Source organism: Dermochelys coriacea, chromosome 16, assembly GCF_009764565.3.
Source record: "Dermochelys coriacea isolate rDerCor1 chromosome 16, rDerCor1.pri.v4, whole genome shotgun sequence".
NCBI lineage: Eukaryota > Metazoa > Chordata > Testudines > Dermochelyidae > Dermochelys > Dermochelys coriacea.
This window is the reverse complement of record NC_050083.1, coordinates 11,790,838-11,809,761: the sequence shown is the minus strand read 5'-3', so window position 1 is coordinate 11,809,761 and position 18,924 is coordinate 11,790,838. Positions and strand designations below refer to the sequence as shown.

Below are 18,924 nucleotides of genomic sequence, written 5' to 3'. Positions count from 1 at the left end.
ACAAGGAACACTTTAGGAGCCTTACAACTTGTACATACCTTTAAGGACCTGTCCAGCTCTGCTCCTTCCTGCTTGTTTCTTATGCCGTCTCCCTCTCACCAGCCTCATCTGCTTGCTCATCAGCTTCTCACACAGACATCTTCACATACCTCTTATGCATTGAGCATCCTTCTTAACTGATCCATTATGTCACGGGTCTCTCCTCATTAAGACCTATGGGCAGGCTGCAAGTCCTGCAAGAAATCAGCCAATTAGTAATGCTGGCTAGACTGAAAGGCTGATGGAGATAGCTAACTCTTCATGTATCTATTTAGAAATATAAAAATGATTGCAACAGTTTATATAAATTACACATATTTGACTGAATCCCTCTCCACCCAACCTTCATACACCACAAGTCTTCTCTGATGATTAGCTTTTCAGTGATGGGTCTTTGAACGTATTTGCATGGCACCCATCACAACAGAGCCCTGAACTCAACTGGAGCCTCTTGGTATTGCTAGCGTACATGAAAACATAAGAACGGCCATACTGAGTCACACCAAAGGTCCATCTAGCCCAGTATCCGGTCTTCCAACAATGACCAATGCCAGGTGCCCCAGAGGGAATGAACAGAACAGGTAATCATCAAGTGATCCATCTCCTGTCACTCATTCCCAGCTTCTGGCAAACAGAGGCTAAGGACATTATCCCTGCCCATCCTGGCTAATAGCCACTGATGGACCTAACCTCCATGAACTTTTCCAGTTCTTTTTTGAACCCTATTATGGTCTTAGCCTTCATAACATCCTCTGGCAAGGAGTTCCCCAGGTGGACTGTGCATTGTGTGAAAAAATACTTCCTTTTGTTTGTTTTAAGCCTGCTGCCTATTAATTTAATTTGGTGACCCCTAGTTCTTGTGTTATGAAAAGGAGTAAATAGTACTCCCTTATTTACTTTCTCCACACCTGCCATGATTTTATAGATCTCTATCATATCGCCTTTTAAGATGAGAAGTCCCAGTTTTATTAATCTTTCCTCATACAGAAGCTGTTCCATACCCCTAATCATTTTTGTTGCCCTTTTCTGAACCTGTTCCAATATATCTTTTTTTTGAGATGGGGTGACCACATCTGCACACAGTGGAGGTGGGAATACCGTGGCTTTATGTAGCGGAAATATGATATTTTCTGTCTTATTATCTATCCCTTTCTTAATTATTCCCAACATTCTGTTCGTTTTTTGACTGCCGCTTCACATTGAGTGGATATTTTCAGAGAACTATCCACAATGACTTCAAGATCTCTTTCTTGAGTGGTAACAACTAATTTAGACCCCATCATTTTATATGTCTAGTTGGGATTATGTTTTCCAATATGCATTATTTTGCATTTATCAACATTGAATTTCATCTGCCATTTTGTTGCCCAGTCACCTAGTTTTGTGAGATCCTTTTATAGCTCTTCCCGATCTACTTGGGAATTAATTATTTTGAGTAGTTTTGAATCATCAGCAAATTTTGCCACCTCAGTGTTTACTCCCTTTTCCAGATCATTTATGAATATGTTGAATAGAACTGGTCCCAGTACAGACCCCTGGAGGTCACCAGTATTTACCTCTCTCCATTCTGAAAACTGAACATTATTCCTATCCTTTGTTTCCTATCTTTTAACTAGTTACCAATCCATGAGAAGACCTTCCCTCTTATCCCATGACAGCTTACTTTGCTTAGAGCCTTTGATGAGGGACTCTGTCAAAGACTTTCTGAAAATCTAAGTACACTATATTCCCTGGATTCCCCTTGTCCAGATGCTTGTTGACCCCCTCAAAGAATTCTAGTAGATTAGTGAGGCATGATTTCCCTTTACAAAAACCATGTTGACTCTTCCCCTACAAATTATGTTCATCTATGTGTCTGACAATTTTGGTTTTTTGCTATAGTTTCAACTAGTTTGCCCAGTACTGAAGTCAAGCTTACTGGCCTGTAATTGCGAGGATCACCTCTGGAGCCCTTTTTAAAAATTGGCATCACAGTAGCTATCCTCCAGTCATTTGGTACAGAAGCTGATTTAAATGATAGGTTACAGACTACAGTTAGTAGTACTGCAATTTCACATTTGAGTTCCCTCCAAACTCTTGGGTGAATACCATCTGGTCCTGGTGACTTATTACTGTTTAGTTTATCAATTTGTTCCAAAACCTCCCCTAATGACACCTCAATCTGGGACAGTTCCTCAGATTTGTCACCTAAAAAGAATGGCTCAGGTTTGGGAATCTCCCTCACATCCTCAGCCATGAAGTCTGACGCAAAGAATTCATTTAGTTTCTCCACAATGGCCTTATCATACTTGAGCGCTCCTTTAGCATCTCGATCATCCAGTGGCCCCACTCCTGTTCACTACAAATAAATGGGAGGTAGTTACCAATAGATACAGGACGCAGAGCATGAAAAGCATTCACCTTGGGACATTTAAGTTTAACAAAGTGCTAAGAACATTATCAACAAACAGCAAGTTTAGTGTCTTGGCCTGAGGACTCAATCAGAAGAGGAGATGCAGTGATTTCCATTTTGCTGCTTGCACAAACCTAGAGAGAAGAGCCTCTTCCTCACTTTGGAGATGCCGGAAGTGTATTGGCAATAGATGGTAGAAGACTTGAACAATATATACATAGACAGAGACTGCAAGTGTCAGCTTGCTGGCTTGAAATTCTGATAGCACCCTCACCAGTGTGTATGTAACAAAATATTATTTTTAAAGGTTTAGTATTTTAGAGACCTCGGTAAAGTTTAGCAGACTCACTACTCAAGAGCTCAAACATTGATAAACTATCTGTATCCTATACCTCTGACTGAACCAACAAAAGAACAGACTTCAAATCACTGATGATATACATGCTTGTGTCACTAATCCCTTTGATAAAGGAGAAATAGTACCTCAGAACCTTACATTTGAGAAAGGAGGAGAAGATGCAAAAGCAAATCCTGGCCTCAAATAAGACAGACATTTGCTAGCAACTATCACCAAGTCCTGATGCTAGAAAATCCTGCCCTACTTTAAATGAGACAAGGAAGATTGCAGTGAAAAGTCACTATCTTACACCAAAGTCAGATGCCTGTCTGTCAAGAAAAAGGCACTATAGCCTGAAGCAACTGCAGCCAAGGTCAGTTATCACCAAAGGGCTCAGTCAAATCCCTCTACATGAAAGCCCTGAAATGAAGGCTAGCAGTTCACTGGTATCAGAAGATGTTTGGCCTCTGGGGGAGGGGCTTATGCTACTGCAGAATCAGTGGCCTCTCTCAACATCCATGTGAGAACACAGGTGGCAAAACTGAGGGCAAGTCTACACTACAGAGCTACATTGGGGCAGCTGCATCAGCGCAGCTGCACCACTGTAGCGCATCTGGTGAAGATGGGCTAAGCTGACGGGAGAGTGCTCTCTCACAGGCATAATTATTCCACCTCAGTGAGAAGTGGAAGCTATGTCAGCGGGAGAGAGTCTCCCATGGACACAGTGCTGGTGTGAAACTTGCATCGCTCGTGTGAGGGAGGGCGGGGGGGGTGTTCCACATGTAAGTTATATCGACTTAGGCTGTAGTGTGACCTGCCCTGATTGACTGAATGGCTTTGTAAGAAAATGGGCAAAGACTTGGGCAGGGGTGGGGAGAAGAATCCCCATCCTCTCCATAAGGACTCCTCATAATCTGCACATGACTTCACTTAATACTGAATTCTACAGACAATGAGCATGCTTAGGAAGGGGGTGAGGTACAGGCTGGGGTATCTATCAATGTTGCTGCTATTGGTGAAGCTCTATGCTGTGAATAATAGTCAAAGTTGATCCGTCAGCTGTAACCTAATCCCGGATGTTAGACAGTATCGTGAAGCTATATTCTGCGTATGGCATGTGCATGTTTGAACGCACTTGTGATGTGCACCCTTGGTATCTGAAGCTAGCAGAACTTCCAGGGAATGAGACACATTAGCTGTTTGGACTCGGCACCAAGGACTCTTTCCCTATCTCTCTTTAAAGCTCCTCTCTTGCTTCTCTGTAGAAGGGGTTACAATGGATGGTGAATAATTCTTGCACTACTATTGAAACATAAACCTGGCCTGTATTTATTTATTGTTTTAAAACCACACACACTCTCTCTCTCTCTCTCTCTCTCTCTCCGCCTTTTCTCTTCCCCTCCAACTTCTTAGCTGGGACCCCATGCTTTGGCCAAGCTTCTGCTCCTAACACTTCTTTTTGTTTTCTTTGATAGACTGAGAAGTTCTTTCATAAGGTTCACCTGGGGAAAATGTATGGACCCAAGCAGATGTTCATGTCTCCTCTCACTCAGCGGATTGTCAGCAAGTCTATCTATTTCATAACAATAATCAGACGCCAATAAATCCCATCATTTTTTTTAACTTTACAAAGAATCCCTCCTGATAAATTTTTCAAATGTAAAAAAACCAAACCTACAAATAAATCAAGCATCTCTGTCCAGGGCATATCTAGTAGTAGATGGAACGTGTAAGAGACTCCCTCTGCTGGGCAACAGAGATCTACACTACTTTACTGTTCTGGGAATAGAGATTAGAATTCAAGAAGTTTGCCCAACATTTTCAAACCTAAAATATGAACATAGGTGCCTCTGGCTTTAAGTGTCCTGCAGTTGCTCAGTACCTCTGGAGACATGGACATATATTTAGATGCTTAAGTAAACACAGATTTAAGTGCTTAATATTAAATATATAAGTTTGGAAATGTTGGCTTCTTCACATGAGGCTTTTTTGTTAATTTTAAAAGCAAACCTTCTGCCATAAGGATTCGTTCATCCCTTCTCTTGAACAACACCTGGCATTTCTATAGGGATCTCAAAGTTCTTTGTAATGTTTAGCAAATTAATCCTCATAGCCCCACCCATCAGATAGGTATCATCATCCCTATTTTACAGATGGGAGCACAGAGAGACAAAGGAAACACAGCAAATTGGTAGAACAGCTAGGAGGTGGGATTAGAATCCAGAATCTCCGACTTCTAGCCTCATGCTTTAACCACTAGCCAATGATTCCTGTGCATAGGCATGTCCCTTCTTTACTGCAGTCTTTAGCACTGGTTGAGAGAACTGGCTCAGCTAAAATAACCAACCCGACTTTCTACCTGAAGTTCAACCCAAACTTTCTTTGGAGGCTAAAAATGTTTAAACCATTCTCTCCCTCCTTTTACCTTTAAATTCCATGCACTGCCTGTTTAGCTGAAACCAGAAATATCACCAGAAAGCTTCTCCTGCAGCATTTTTGGCTCAACTACCAGAAAGTGGCTCAGAATTGCCATGCCAGAGCCGCCAGTGGCGTGTCTTGCTCAACATCCTGCCTTGGCCAGTGTTGCCAACTTAGCGATTTTGCTGCTAGGTTCAGTGACTTTTTGGTTTCTCTAGCAAGGAACAGGTTTCAGAGTAGCAGCCGTGTTAGTCTGTATTCGCAAAAAGAAAAGGAGTACTTGTGGCACCTTAGAGACTAAAATTTATTTGAGCATAAACTTTCGTGAACTACATCGGATGCATCTGATGAAGTGAGCTGTAGCTCACGAAAGCTTATGCTCAAATAAATTTGTTAGTCTCTAAGGTGCCACAAGTACTCTTTTTCCCTAGCAAGGAAATTAGTGTCAAAGTGACCAGCGACAAATCTAGTGACATTCACCGACAATTGCAGTGATAGTCAAAGAAAGAAGTCATCAATATGTATAGTCACAAAACCATAATAAAATCCATTCCGTGCTCTTCTTACTACATGATCTGGCCGGTGGGCCTCAGCCCTAAGCCAGAGGGAGGCGGGAAACCACTGTCCGGACTGGAGATAGCAAACCTGCCGAGCTGGGGGTGGACTGAGCAACGACAGCTCGAGACTTCAAGCCACAGGCATGGCCTGGCCCAGAATCACCGCATGCTCCGGCAGATGAACAGCTTGGCACTCCCCCGTCGGGCCAGGCAAGGCCACGATCAGGTGCAGAGGGAGGAGGCTGGGCCGGGGTGACATGGCCTAGCATGCACAGCAGAGCCAGAGCCCAGCCACCGCCTCCCAAGACCTGGGAGAACCAGTGCCTCATTGTCATGGCCTTCCAGTGAGTGCGGCCTCCCCCCCTTCCCAGCGATACTTCCTCGGAAACCCTGCCCTGCCCCCGCTCCACAGACCCTGCCTCGTCTCCCCCGCATCCCTCACAGGGGAGAGACACCCTCACTCGGATGTTGACCGGGGCACCTCTGATCACTGAGTGGAGAGATATTCCCTCTCATGTGAGATGGACGCTTTTTATTGCATCTGTCTGAAATGGTCCCTCGTGTAGGTTACATAGTGACATCTAAAAAAGAAAAGGAGGACTTGTGGCACCTTAGAGACTAACAAATTTATTTGAGCATAAGCTTTCATGAGCTACAGCTCACTTCATCGGACTAGCGAGTTTTCAGGGTTTCTCTGACGACTTCCTGCTATGTGGAGTTAGCAATGCTGCTCCTACAGCGGCTAGTACTAGATTTTTCAAGGGAAGGTGCAAAATATGCCATAATTGCTGACTATCTTAGGGATTAGACAATTTATAAATGTCTCCCACCTCCCCTTACTGTAGTATCTAAGCACCTCACTATCTTTTAAAGATTTATATTCACAACACCTCTGCAAAGAAGGGAAGTGCTATTATCCCCAATTTTACAGATGGAACTGAAGCAGAAAAACTGAATGATTTGACCAGGGAACTGAATCTTGATCTCCCACAGCCCAGACTAGTACCCTAACTGTTGCACCATCCTCCCTCTACCCATAGGAGCTGTTTCTTCTCAAAAAAAACCCTCCCCCCATCAGTTACCTAATGCACAATGGTTTATACCTTGATACAATTTTTATCCTTTCTAATCATCCACAGTTGCAGAATATTCATAAAAATTTAGAATCTGTCTAAAGATTAGGTCTGAATGATATCTTGCGGCAATGAGTTCCACAGGTTAATTATGCTTTCCCTCCCACAAAGTGTCTGCTATTTATCAGTGTTACGTGTGTTGCTTCAGTTTCATTGAGTCTCCTTGAAGGAAAAGTCTATTCTTCTGAAAACTGCAGCTTGATACGTTATCTGGACTGCTTTTGTTTGCAGTATCAATTAACTCACCCATCTCCATTTTACAGGGCACCATAAGGTGATTCAAGAAATGAGAGTTTTACTTCCAGCTCTTCTACAATGGCACTACGTTCCTTGGACAGCAAACATCTCTCCCCATCTTTATTCTCCCCAACTGCAAAAAGGGAAAGTGATATCCACCTTTTAGAAGTACTTTGGCATCTTGAGATAGAAGGGCCCAATTCACCACTGTTACTCCCGCTTAATTTAAATGGAATTATTCCAGTGTTAAATTGGAATAGGGCAATGGCAAAACAGGCTCCAAAATGCTACATGCGTCATTTTACTGATGATTCCAAGTACAGTCCTGTATTTCTGAGCTGGCTCGTACTAACTCTGCTTCTTATATCGGGGACAATTTTGCAAGACTATATGCAGCCTATTCTCCAACAGAGAGAACCCAGTTAGCCCAATGCTTCCTGCTATAGCAAGGCCTCATTTCTAGCAGCTTAGTATCATGCAAGAGTCAATGAGTTTGCATAGACTAATTTATTTTCAAACCAAGGCAGTGCAATTTCCCATTCTTTATTAAAATAAAGGAGTGAGGCAGCATAAAAGAGAGAGATGAATTTGGAAAGACATTGTCTGGATCCCAACTATTTTCAAGCATCTGAGAGCTATGTAGAATGGTTAAGAGCATGAAGCAATTCATGCACCAGCTGACTGGGGGAGACCAACTAACAGGTTACTATAGGACTTAAATAATAAATAATTGTAAGCTTTTTAAAACCAGCCAGTCCAATCCCAGAAGAGGAAAGGATACAGACACAGGTTGATAAATGTACAGTAAGATAAATGACTGTTCAGTCTTGTACCATGAATGCAACAAAGTGTGAACTACTTAGTTGTGTGCATTGTGTTATATTCAAAGAAATAAAGAAACCCCTTTGGTTAACATTAGTTAAGGTTGCTCTCATCAAGAAGCTAAACCATTAAAAAAAAAAAAAGAAGAAGAATAAGAATACAAAGTTAAAGGTTAAAAGGTTGCAAAGTCAAGCTCTCAAGTTAGGAAATGCCAGAATGAATGTTGCCTATGCAGCCTTAATTGCACAAATGCAGTCTTTATTTTTCACATAGGGTCCCTGGTTCATTCAGTGCACAGGTTGGATCTGGTTTAAGGATAAAAGTCAGGGTTGGGCAGTTAAGGAGTCTGTGGAAACTGGACGGGTACTTCAGGAAGATAAAGGATGGTCTCGTGGTTAGGACAATTGAATCCAGTGTCTCCAGGGCGGCGTTCTATCCCTGTCTCTGTCACTGAGTTGTGATGTGATGCTGGGCAAGTGGCTTGCACCAGACTTTTCATGGGTGGTCACTTCTGCATGTAATTAAAGGCTCTATCATAATGCATGTGCAGAATGGGGGCCTAACCTGAGAGTGCTTGACTTTGAAACCTTTCAGTCCTGAACTTTGTATTTCCTAATTTTTTATGGTTTTAGTTTATTGAGGAGAGTCACGTTATCGAATGTTAAATGAAGTCTTGTTGTGAATTTCCTATGTTTGTTAAATCAAAAGAAAATATTTTCTATGTGCTACTTAAATAGCAAAGCATTACACATTTGTCGTCTTCAGTGTACATTTTACTGCTATTGTTATCTTTGTTTGATATTTCAGTGCCACATTGACCTATGACAGTAATGAAATTAAAGTGTATTCAAACCAACTTTTTAATGCAACTTCAGTTTTACTACAACTTTTAAATTACTTTTTTTTTTTAAAATTGCGTGAGGAAAAAAAATGGAGTCGGGACTCATATCTATACTTTCCTGCTTTCAAAAAAAAAAATAAAAAAAAAATAAAAATCAGAAAGCTGTAGCCCCCCCCCCAATCGACGAGAAGCAATAAACATTCAGCTCCTCTGCGTATGTATCTTATTTTCATGTAATTTCAGCAAGGTAACCAACAATCATCCTTTGAAAAAGAAACAATGCAACTTACCACAGCACAAACTCAAAGGAGATGCACTCACCCAAAGCCAATCTACTTTTCTTCTCCCTCGTTAACAGGTTATGGTAGCCTGAGGTAACTCAGTTACCAGAGGCAGCTGTTGCCGTGACAACCAGGGCTAAAGTGACTCCCCCTCCCAGCTATGCAAATGCACTGGAGGGAGTCAGGGAAGGCTGAAAGAAAAGGAGGACTTGTGGCACCGTAGAGACAAACAAATTTATTTGAGCATAAGCTTTCGTGAGCTACAGCTCACTTCATGCATCCGATGAAGTGAGCTGTAGCTCACGAAAGCTTATGCTCAAATAAATTTGTTCGTCTCTACGGTGCCACAAGTCCTCCTTTTCTTTTTGCGAATACAGACTAACACAGCTGCTACTCTGAAACCTGTTATTAGTGAAGGCTGAGTGGCTAATGATCTCTGTGGCCAGTATTTTACAGCAAGGGTACACTGTGTTGGGGAGAACAAACGGGCACCATTTCGTACAGGGCATGTCCCAGCTTCAGGCAGAGCCCTTAACAGCCCTGCAGCCCGAGTGTGAATGCCAGGTCATCAGAGGAGAGGTGCTGGTCTCAACCTCTGCCCCTGGGGCAGGGAGTCAGTATTTGGTTTAAAGAAAAGGAGGACCTGTGGCACCTTAGAGACTAACAAATTTATTTGAGCATAAGCTTTCGTGAGCTACAGCTCACTTCATCGGATGCATTTGGTTTACAAACCAAGGCCTGGTGATTAAGATAAGAAAGGGCTGGTAATTAAATTAAGGATCTGGAAGCGAAGACAGAACCACAGGGCACTCCGAAGAAATATAGCCAAACCCTCGGAGTCAAGGTTACAGTCAGAAAAGAGGAAGATGTGAGGGGTGTAGGTGAAAGGTGTAGGGGCCAAAACCAGGGGAAGGGATACCAGTGTTACAGACAGGTTTCAGAGTAGCAGCCGTGTTAGTCTGTATCCGCAAAAAGAAAAGGAGTCCTTGTGGCACTTTAGAGACTAACGAATTTTTTTGAGCATAAGCTTTCGTGAGCTACAGCATGCATCCGATGAAGTGAGCTATAGCTCACGAAAGCTTATGCTCAAATAAATTTGTTAGTCTCTAAGGTGCCACAAGTACTCCTTTTCTTTTTGCAGTGATATAGAGAAGTTCCCACTCTACCTGTGGTACTTATGTGACCCCATTACCATAGTAGTTGAGTGCCTCACAATGTCTAACTTATTTCTCCTCACAGCCCCTCGGTGAGGTAGAGCAGGGCTATTATCCCCATGGTACAGATGGGGCACTGAGGCTCACACAGACTAAAGACCAGATTTTCAAAGGTATTTAGACACCTAGTGGGATTTTCAAAAGCACCTAGAAGTTTAGGTTCTTTGTAAACCCCACTAGATGCCTAGCTGCATCTTCGGGTGCCTAAAAACCTTTGAAACTCTAACCCTAAGGCACTGGCCTGAGGCCATACAGGAAGTCCCAGGGGAGTGGGGGGGGGGAAGAAGGAGTAGAATCCAGGTTCTTGAGGACTAGCTCCCTACCCACTGAACCAGCCTCTCTGTCTGATGCACGCTGCAAGAAAAGGATTTTGCTAGATGGATCATTGGTCTGATCTAGTATGGCTGTTCTTATTCATTGACACCATCTGTGTGCTCAGCGCTGTTCAGAATATGCCAGAAAATATAGTCCCTAAACCAATGTGTATAAAATGTGTAGTCCTGGAGAAGATGGCTCAAGATAGTTAAGTATGAAGTGTATAATTATCGAACATGGTAATATCCATAAGTGGAGGCACTGATGGCAATAGAAGTTTTACCTGATTTACCCTTCAACTCCCTCCCCCCCCCCCCAAGAGGAAGAGCTGCCCAGAGCTCCTGTGCCTGTTTATTTTCCTTTCTTGCCTGCAAATTTAACACTATTAATTTGGGCTTGAATAGGGACTGGGAGTGGCTGGCTCACTACAAAAGCAATTTTCCCTCTCTTGGTATTGAGACCTCCTCATCAATTATTGGGAATGGCATCCACCCTGATTGAATTGGCCTTGTCAAAACTGGTTCTCCGCTTGTAAGGTAACTCCCTTCTCTTCATTGTCAGTATATTTATGCCTGCATCTGTAATTTTCACTCTATGCATCCGAACAAGTGGGGTTTTTTACCCATGAAAGCTTATGCTCAAATAAATCTGTTAGTCTTTAAGGTGCCACCGGACTCCTCATTGTTTTTGTGGATACAGACTAACACGGCTACCCCTCTGATATTTTATAAAGTGTCAGCTAATTTCTAAGTTATTGTCTGCAAAACAACTAGAGTTTTCAGTTGCATAAGTAGCCCCTAGAATCAGAGTTAAAGTTGCCCTTCCCTGCCCCCCAAATCTGAAATGGTGCCCCATGGAATAAAAGGCTTCACTGATTTTCTTCACTTTTCTAACAACATACATACACAAAATTAACACCGGAGATCATTCTGCACATTAATTTGTGACTGAATTTAAGTTCAAATTCCCCATGACGTGTTTGCAACAAAAAAAAAAAAAGTGGGGGGGGCTCAGAAAAAGGGTGAGAGGCTAAGGAAAAGAGAATTCTGATGCAACCGTAACTGTGGTCTCACTACTGTGAGACCATAATGGGATTGCTTGGCCATTTAGGAATATAACAGCTGTTCCATGATTAAATCTGTCTGGAAACTGGAATTTCTGGTTTCCATGGGGGGAAAAATCCCAAATTTAAAAAAAAAAAAATTCATTCCTAAACATCACAAAAATTGAAATTTCAAAGTTTCCCATAGAATAAGAATTCCAAAATGTTTCCAAGGTTCCCCTAGCTCAGCAGAACCCTGGCAGCCCAGCATGCAGGGAGCCAGGTCTCTAGAAGCCCCCCACACACACACACACACTCAGGCAGCCTGCAGGGCCGCCATAGATTTGGGGGCCCTCAAAACCTTGGGATCCCTGGCTCCAGGGTAGTCTGTTAGGAACTAGGTGGGCAAGCTGGCAGGAAGCCAGGCAGATATCCACTGGAATTTAATCAAAAGCGACACTTTTAGAACGTTTCCGTTTTGACAAATCTGCATTTCCTGATGGACATGGCCAAAGGAGACATCTCTCCTACCCCACGCTGCCCTACAGAAGTCACATTAAGAGCATGAATCAAGCAAGGTGGCCTCTCAGCAGGCCAAGGCATTCTTTTAGCTTCCCTCTCTGCACATAAGGATGCAGCCATTAGCGGTGCTGCTGGGGGGTCACTATTCTTAGAGGAACACCACATAGGGCATGCTTGCAGAATGGATCAATTTCATAGCAATAGTTGCATCTGCTGTGGGACAGGTGCCGTTTATATTGCTTTTTGAGATAAGGTCATGTCCATAAGTAACTTCTTGAGGGGAATGAATCTGATGTCTTTGATTTCTCTTGTTTTGCTATTATTTGCTGCGACAGATACTAAACAATAATTTTGCTGGTTGTATGGTACACAGTGCAAGTCTTCCATTAATAGTCCAGATTTATGATGCTCCAATGTCTTCACTCAAGACAATACAGCAACATGTGGCATAAGTTTGTGGAGTGTCAGCAAGCCATTTCTATTGACAAAACCACACACAATTAGCACTGTCACAGGGTGCAAACATGACAGACATTCACAAAACATCTCCCCACAGCACATCTGATTCACACGCCACCACCACACACTACTCTGGTGAGCCAGGGAATTCTGCACATGATTTCCATACATCATCCTTCCCCAGCACTCTTACTATCAGCTGACACATGCACAAAGTTAGTATTGGCTGCCTCACGCTGCCCCCTTGTGAACCATCTGTCATGGTGGAGCATTATACATTGTGCAACATTTTAAGTAAAGCTGGTTAAAAAAGATATTCTGCTGCCATCTAGGGTGTGAAGTGAGGGGAAAATCCATTTTAAAACGTCAGACATACGGGAAAGAAAAATACGCTGCTACCATCTACCGTGCAAAGCGGTGGAAGCATGCTTGAAATAAATAGCTTTACAACAGATGTGTGACTGAAATGTGTGACTGGACATGCCAGACAAGTTTAGATGGTCAAAGGAGAACCATGGCATCTCATTAAAAAGAGAAGATTTGCTCATGTGGGATTCTACTTTATTAATAAAGGTGTTTTCCCTTCCCCAAGTGTTATTCAAATACCCAGTGCTGGCTGCTCTGTATCACAGGGGCTAGGTGATGCCATCACTTGACTGATGCATGTAACATACTGGAGCAAGGTGTTGTAATGGAAGTTACTATTTTAAAAAAAGAAGAGATTCTGCTAGTGATGCCTCTGTAATATACCTGTTGTATGTGCGGTATCAAGACAGGTCAGCGGCTGAACTGGGGGAGGAGTTAGTAGGACTCTTCCACGCTTTGCCCATGTGAGTCACCCAAATCAGCTACTGCTCACCGTAGGTTGTGCAGATGTTCACACTCTGATAGTGCTCTCTAAGTTCCCTTGGGCGGGGCTCTGCTAAACCCATGGGCTCTGCTAGGCTCCTTGCCTGTGGCTCTTTCTTGATTGTGGAGGAAGAGGGGAAGTGGCAGTAACTATCTAAGATGTCAATGATTGTTCCTCTTCTTTCTTACTTGAGGAATGACATAGTTAACAGTTTTCAGAGTAGCAGCCGTGTTAGTCTGTATTTGCAAAAAAGAAAAGGAGGACTTGTGGCACCTTAGAGACGAACAAAATTTATTTGAGCATAAGCTTTTGTGAGCTTGACATTTAAAGTCACCATTGCTGGGTGTGAGTAAACACCTCACTTATATGAATGAGGCAGTTCATCCTTCTCATTTATTGCTGCAGGTTCTCCTGCAGACATCTTTGCATTGACAACACTATGAACCAAGTGTAGCATTTTCCTTCTTCCCATACTAACTGAAGACTTTCATTAAAAAAGCTGAAATGCTGGAGAACAAGATAGCCTTGAGAGAGAACTACTGTGAATCCGAGCCCTTGGAGAGTTAAGGGCCATTGCTACTTAACACTAAGGTTTATCTACACATGGATTGTTGCTGTTTAACTCCATGTGTGGATACACTTACTCCAGAATAAAAGTAACCACATGTGGAATTAATCAGGAACAGCTATTGCGCTTTAAATTCACACAGTACCTCCATCCACCATGGATTTTGAATGTGGACAGTATTGCAAGGAGCTTATCTTCAGTAGCATGCTCCAAGCCAGGACCACCCAGATAGTAATCGGACTGGACAGCCAAACCACTTTGTATTGTGGGAAGGAGGGCTTGGGTGAGCAGTTTCGGACAAGCCAGTCCCACACAGGCAGGGGAGGGGGGGTCAGTGGTGCCAGCGGGTCTGGGGGAATCAGTGGTGTGGGTGGAGGGGGGTCAGCAGCGTGAGCTGGCCCCAAGTGGGTGAGCGCTCCAGCCTGCCCTGCATGGGCCTGGGGGGGCGAACAACTCAGGGTGGGAATCAGTGGTGTGGGCCAAGGTGGGGGGGGGAAAGAGGTGAGCAACACAGGCAAGTGGCTCAGGCTAGCCCCATGCAGGCCAGGGTGCTGAGTGGTGCTGGCTGACCCCCCTGTGGGCAAGGAGGCTAGCAGCTTGGGCCAACCCTGCATGGGGGAGGAGGGAGGTTTGGCCCAGCAGCCAATGCCAGCCCTCTGCAGGGAAGGCAGGAGGGCTTTGGGCTAGCCCCAGGTGGTGTCCCGTTTTCCCTTTTGGGAAATATAGTCACCCTACTTATCCTCCAACCTACAGAAGGAATGCTACCATATACTACCACCCTCTTGCTCCGATCCTTAGGTAGGTCTCTTTAGAGCCCAGGCTACAAATTCTGTCAAGCGATATGGCACTTTACAAGGTGGACCCATATCCCCAAGGAACTGAGAACATGTGACACCAGCATCACAAGGGATCAGAGCGAGCATTCAGACTCCTGTTTCCACAACAGAAACACTAAAACAGCATAATCCCAAACAACATTTTCCTCAGGACCGAGTGTGTGATGGGAGGTCACTATTCCAGACCATTTGTACTCCATTATTTGACATAAATTGGTATTACGCTTTCACATACAACCTGAAAAAGAAAAGGAGTACTTGTGGCACCTTAGAGACTAACAAATTTATTAGAGCATAAGCTTTCGTGAGCTACAGCTCACTTCATCGGATGCATTTGGTGGAAAAAACAGAGTAGAGATTTATATACACACACACAGAGAACATGAAACAATGGGTTTATCATACACACTGTAAGGAGAGTGATCACTTAAGATAAGCCATCACCAACAGCAGGGGGGGGAAGGAGGAAAACCTTTCATGGTGACAAGCAGGTAGGCTAATTCCAGCAGTTAACAAGAATATCAGAGGAACAGTGGGGGGTGGGGTGGGAGGGAGAAATACCATGGGGAAATAGTTTTACTTTGTGTAATGACTCATCCATTCCCAGTCTCTATTCAAGCCTAAGTTAATTGTATCCAGTTTGCAAATTAATTCCAATTCAGCAGTCTCTCGTTGGAGTCTGTTTTTGAAGCTTTTTTGTTGAAGTATAGCCACTCTTAGGTCTGTGATCGAGTGACCAGAGAGATTGAAGTGTTCTCCAACTGGTTTTTGAATGTTATAATTCTTGACGTCTGATTTGTGTCCATTCATTCTTTTACGTAGAGACTGTCCAGTTTGGCCAATGTACATGGCAGAGGGGCATTGCTGGCACATGATGGCATATATCACATTGGTAGATGCGCAGGTGAAGGAGCCTCTGATAGTGTGGCTGATGTGATTAGGCCCTATGATGGTATCCCCTGAATAGATATGTGGACAGAGTTGGCAACGGGCTTTGTTGCAAGGATAGGTTCCTGGGTTAGTGGTTCTGTTGTGTGGTGTGTGGTTGCTGGTGAGTATTTGCTTCAGATTGGGGGGCTGTCTGTAAGCAAGGACTGGTCTGTCTCCCAAGATCTGAGAGAGCGATGGCTCGTCCTTCAGGATAGGTTGTAGATCCTTGATGATGCGTTGGAGGGGTTTTAGTTGGGGGCTGAAGGTGATGGCTAGTGGCGTTCTGTTGTTTTCTTTGTTGTGACTAGCCATCACCTTCAGCCCCCAACTAAAACCCCTCCAACGCATCATCAAGGATCTACAACCTATCCTGAAGGACGAGCCATCGCTCTCTCAGATCTTGGGAGACAGACCAGTCCTTGCTTACAGACAGCCCCCCAATCTGAAGCAAATACTCACCAGCAACCACACACCACACAACAGAACCACTAACCCAGGAACCTATCCTTGCAACAAAGCCCGTTGCCAACTCTGTCCACATATCTATTCAGGGGATACCATCATAGGGCCTAATCACATCAGCCACACTATCAGAGGCTCCTTCACCTGCGCATCTACCAATGTGATATATGCCATCATGTGCCAGCAATGCCCCTCTGCCATGTACATTGGCCAAACTGGACAGTCTCTACGTAAAAGAATGAATGGACACAAATCAGACGTCAAGAATTATAACATTCAAAAACCAGTTGGAGAACACTTCAATCTCTCTGGTCACTCGATCACAGACCTAAGAGTGGCTATACTTCAACAAAAAAGCTTCAAAAACAGACTCCAACGAGAGACTGCTGAATTGGAATTAATTTGCAAACTGGATACAATTAACTTAGGCTTGAATAGAGACTGGGAATGGATGAGTCATTACACAAAGTAAAACTATTTCCCCATGGTATTTCTCCCTCCCACCCCACCCCCCACTGTTCCTCTGATATTCTTGTTAACTGCTGGAATTAGCCTACCTGCTTGTCACCATGAAAGGTTTTCCTCCTTCCCCCCCCTGCTGTTGGTGATGGCTTATCTTAAGTGATCACTCTCCTTACAGTGTGTATGATAAACCCATTGTTTCATGTTCTCTGTGTGTGTGTATATAAATCTCTACTCTGTTTTTTCCACCAAATGCATCCGATGAAGTGAGCTGTAGCTCACGAAAGCTTATGCTCTAATAAATTTGTTAGTCTCTAAGGTGCCACAAGTACTCCTTTTCTTTTTGAGAATACAGACTAACACGGCTGCTACTCTGAAACATACAACCTGAAGAGAAGTGGAAAAATAACCCACCTCATCCAAAGAGTCAGGAATTTTACAGCTAACCTAGCAAACGCAGCTTTGGAGCAGCGCACACTCTATTCTTCCTTTTTTCACCTAGGCCTTGGGCTATGTGGAAAGGGATTTAAACAGCATGTCATTCTTGATTATTAAGCACAGGGGCTAGATGTGCCTCCCTTTCAACCCAGCTGTGGTAATTTACCTCTAATCATTGCACCCCACACCCGTAGCTTTGCTTATTCCCCTTGAGAGATTGGGTAGCAGAGCTACTGCCCCCATCCATGTTGCTGCTAGCAGGCCTGCCCGCTTTAATTTCCACCATGTTCCCTGAATTGTTCTCCCCATCTCTTTCCCAACCTCTTCTGGGCAAATTTAATTCTCACCTGCAGGTTTCTTTTGATGCAGGCTGTGGTGGCTTTGATCCTGTCCTGGCTTGCTTTGCTCTCTCAGCACACGCCTCCTAAAAGGTCACCTTGTCATTCCATTGATCACAGACACCACCTGTTCACAGTTCTGCCCATTCACTCAGCTCCTTTTTTCTCTCAGGTGTTTCCTGTTACATGAACTGCAAGTGCCCCGGGCATTCTGACTCTTTGCAGCACATATTGTACATATATTAAAGGTAGCTAAAGCATCAGAGTTTTCTAGGCTCAGGCTATGTTCTGTGAGTGGTTTAACAACAAGTTATAGGTAATTAATAATAATTTTCACTTTCATGATGCTTCCCTTCCAGACCATTTTACAAGCACTAAAGAACTAAACCTCACAGCCCCGAGAAGGAGGTAATATAAGTACTTCAACAAATCTGTAGTCACCTAGGGCAGTGGTTCTCAGACTTTCATACTGGTGTCCCCTTTCACATACCAAGGCTCTGGGTGCGACTCCCCCTTATAAATGAAAAACACTTTTAAATATGTTTAACATCATTATAAATGCTGGAGGCAAAGCAGGGTTTGGCGTGGAGGCTGACAGCTTGTGACACCTCATGTAACAACCTTGCGACCCCCTGAGGTGTCCCAACCCTCAGTTTGAGAACCCCTGACCTAGGGCTTCACAGTTGTCTCTTTGCTGTGACACCACTGACTGAACTCAGGTCCTTTGGCTCCAAAAGCCACTTTTACAGGGGACTCTCCATTAGGCTGTTTGCAGAGGGCCTATACAGTTCTGATCCCATCCAGTAGAGGGCAGTGGTGCAAAAATACACACCCACTAACCAGTATTTTACAGGGGCATACCTTTTTTTTTTTTTTTAAACAGATTGGTATATTGAGACTCAAAAAGGATAAGTGACTTTCCCATGGATACACATCAAGTCAGTAGCAGAGTCAGTGCCAGGCCCTCACAAATCCTGAGTCCACACCCTCCACTTTAGCCACCAGACAAACCTGCCTTTCACAAACTGTTAAAGGATTAGCCTCAAAAACTTATTTTCTTACGGGCGGGAAATAGACTCCTCTGTCTCTGGTTGTGCTCTCCAGCAGCGAGTATGGCATCTTCCATACAAATTACAGTGCCTCTTCATTGCTGAACTCCATGCCCCTCAGAAAAAGTAATTACTTTGTCAGAAGAGACTGCACCATGAAAGAGCTATTGGAAAAATAAACCTGTCATTACTTTTCCCCAGGGGTTAAAACGTATCCATATTTCCACTTTGATAACATCAGAAACACTCACAAGTAGAAAACGATAATAAACTTTACAACAGTTACAGAACCGGAGGCTCAGATTCCTGTGTGGACTGTGATTGCTGTCAGGCATGCTTCATTGCCCCCCACATCTTTTTTTTTTTTTTTTTTGGCAACAAA

At 43.7% G+C, this 18,924-nt stretch overlaps 1 protein-coding gene across 1 annotated transcript in view; it reads right to left on the bottom strand.

The window, feature by feature from the left end:
- The window catches only part of LOC119844294 (collagen alpha-1(XXVII) chain B-like), a 307,212-nt gene extending 289,997 nt beyond the window's left edge, over positions 1 to 17,215 (bottom strand). The window contains exons 1-3 of the mRNA XM_043498719.1: positions 17,132 to 17,215; positions 7,123 to 7,246; positions 39 to 233 (exon numbers count right to left, since the gene is read on the bottom strand). The gene's annotated coding sequence lies outside the window, so the exon portion shown is untranslated. The remainder of the gene's footprint in view (positions 1 to 38; positions 234 to 7,122; positions 7,247 to 17,131) is intronic.
- Between the last annotated feature and the right edge of the window lie 1,709 nt (positions 17,216 to 18,924).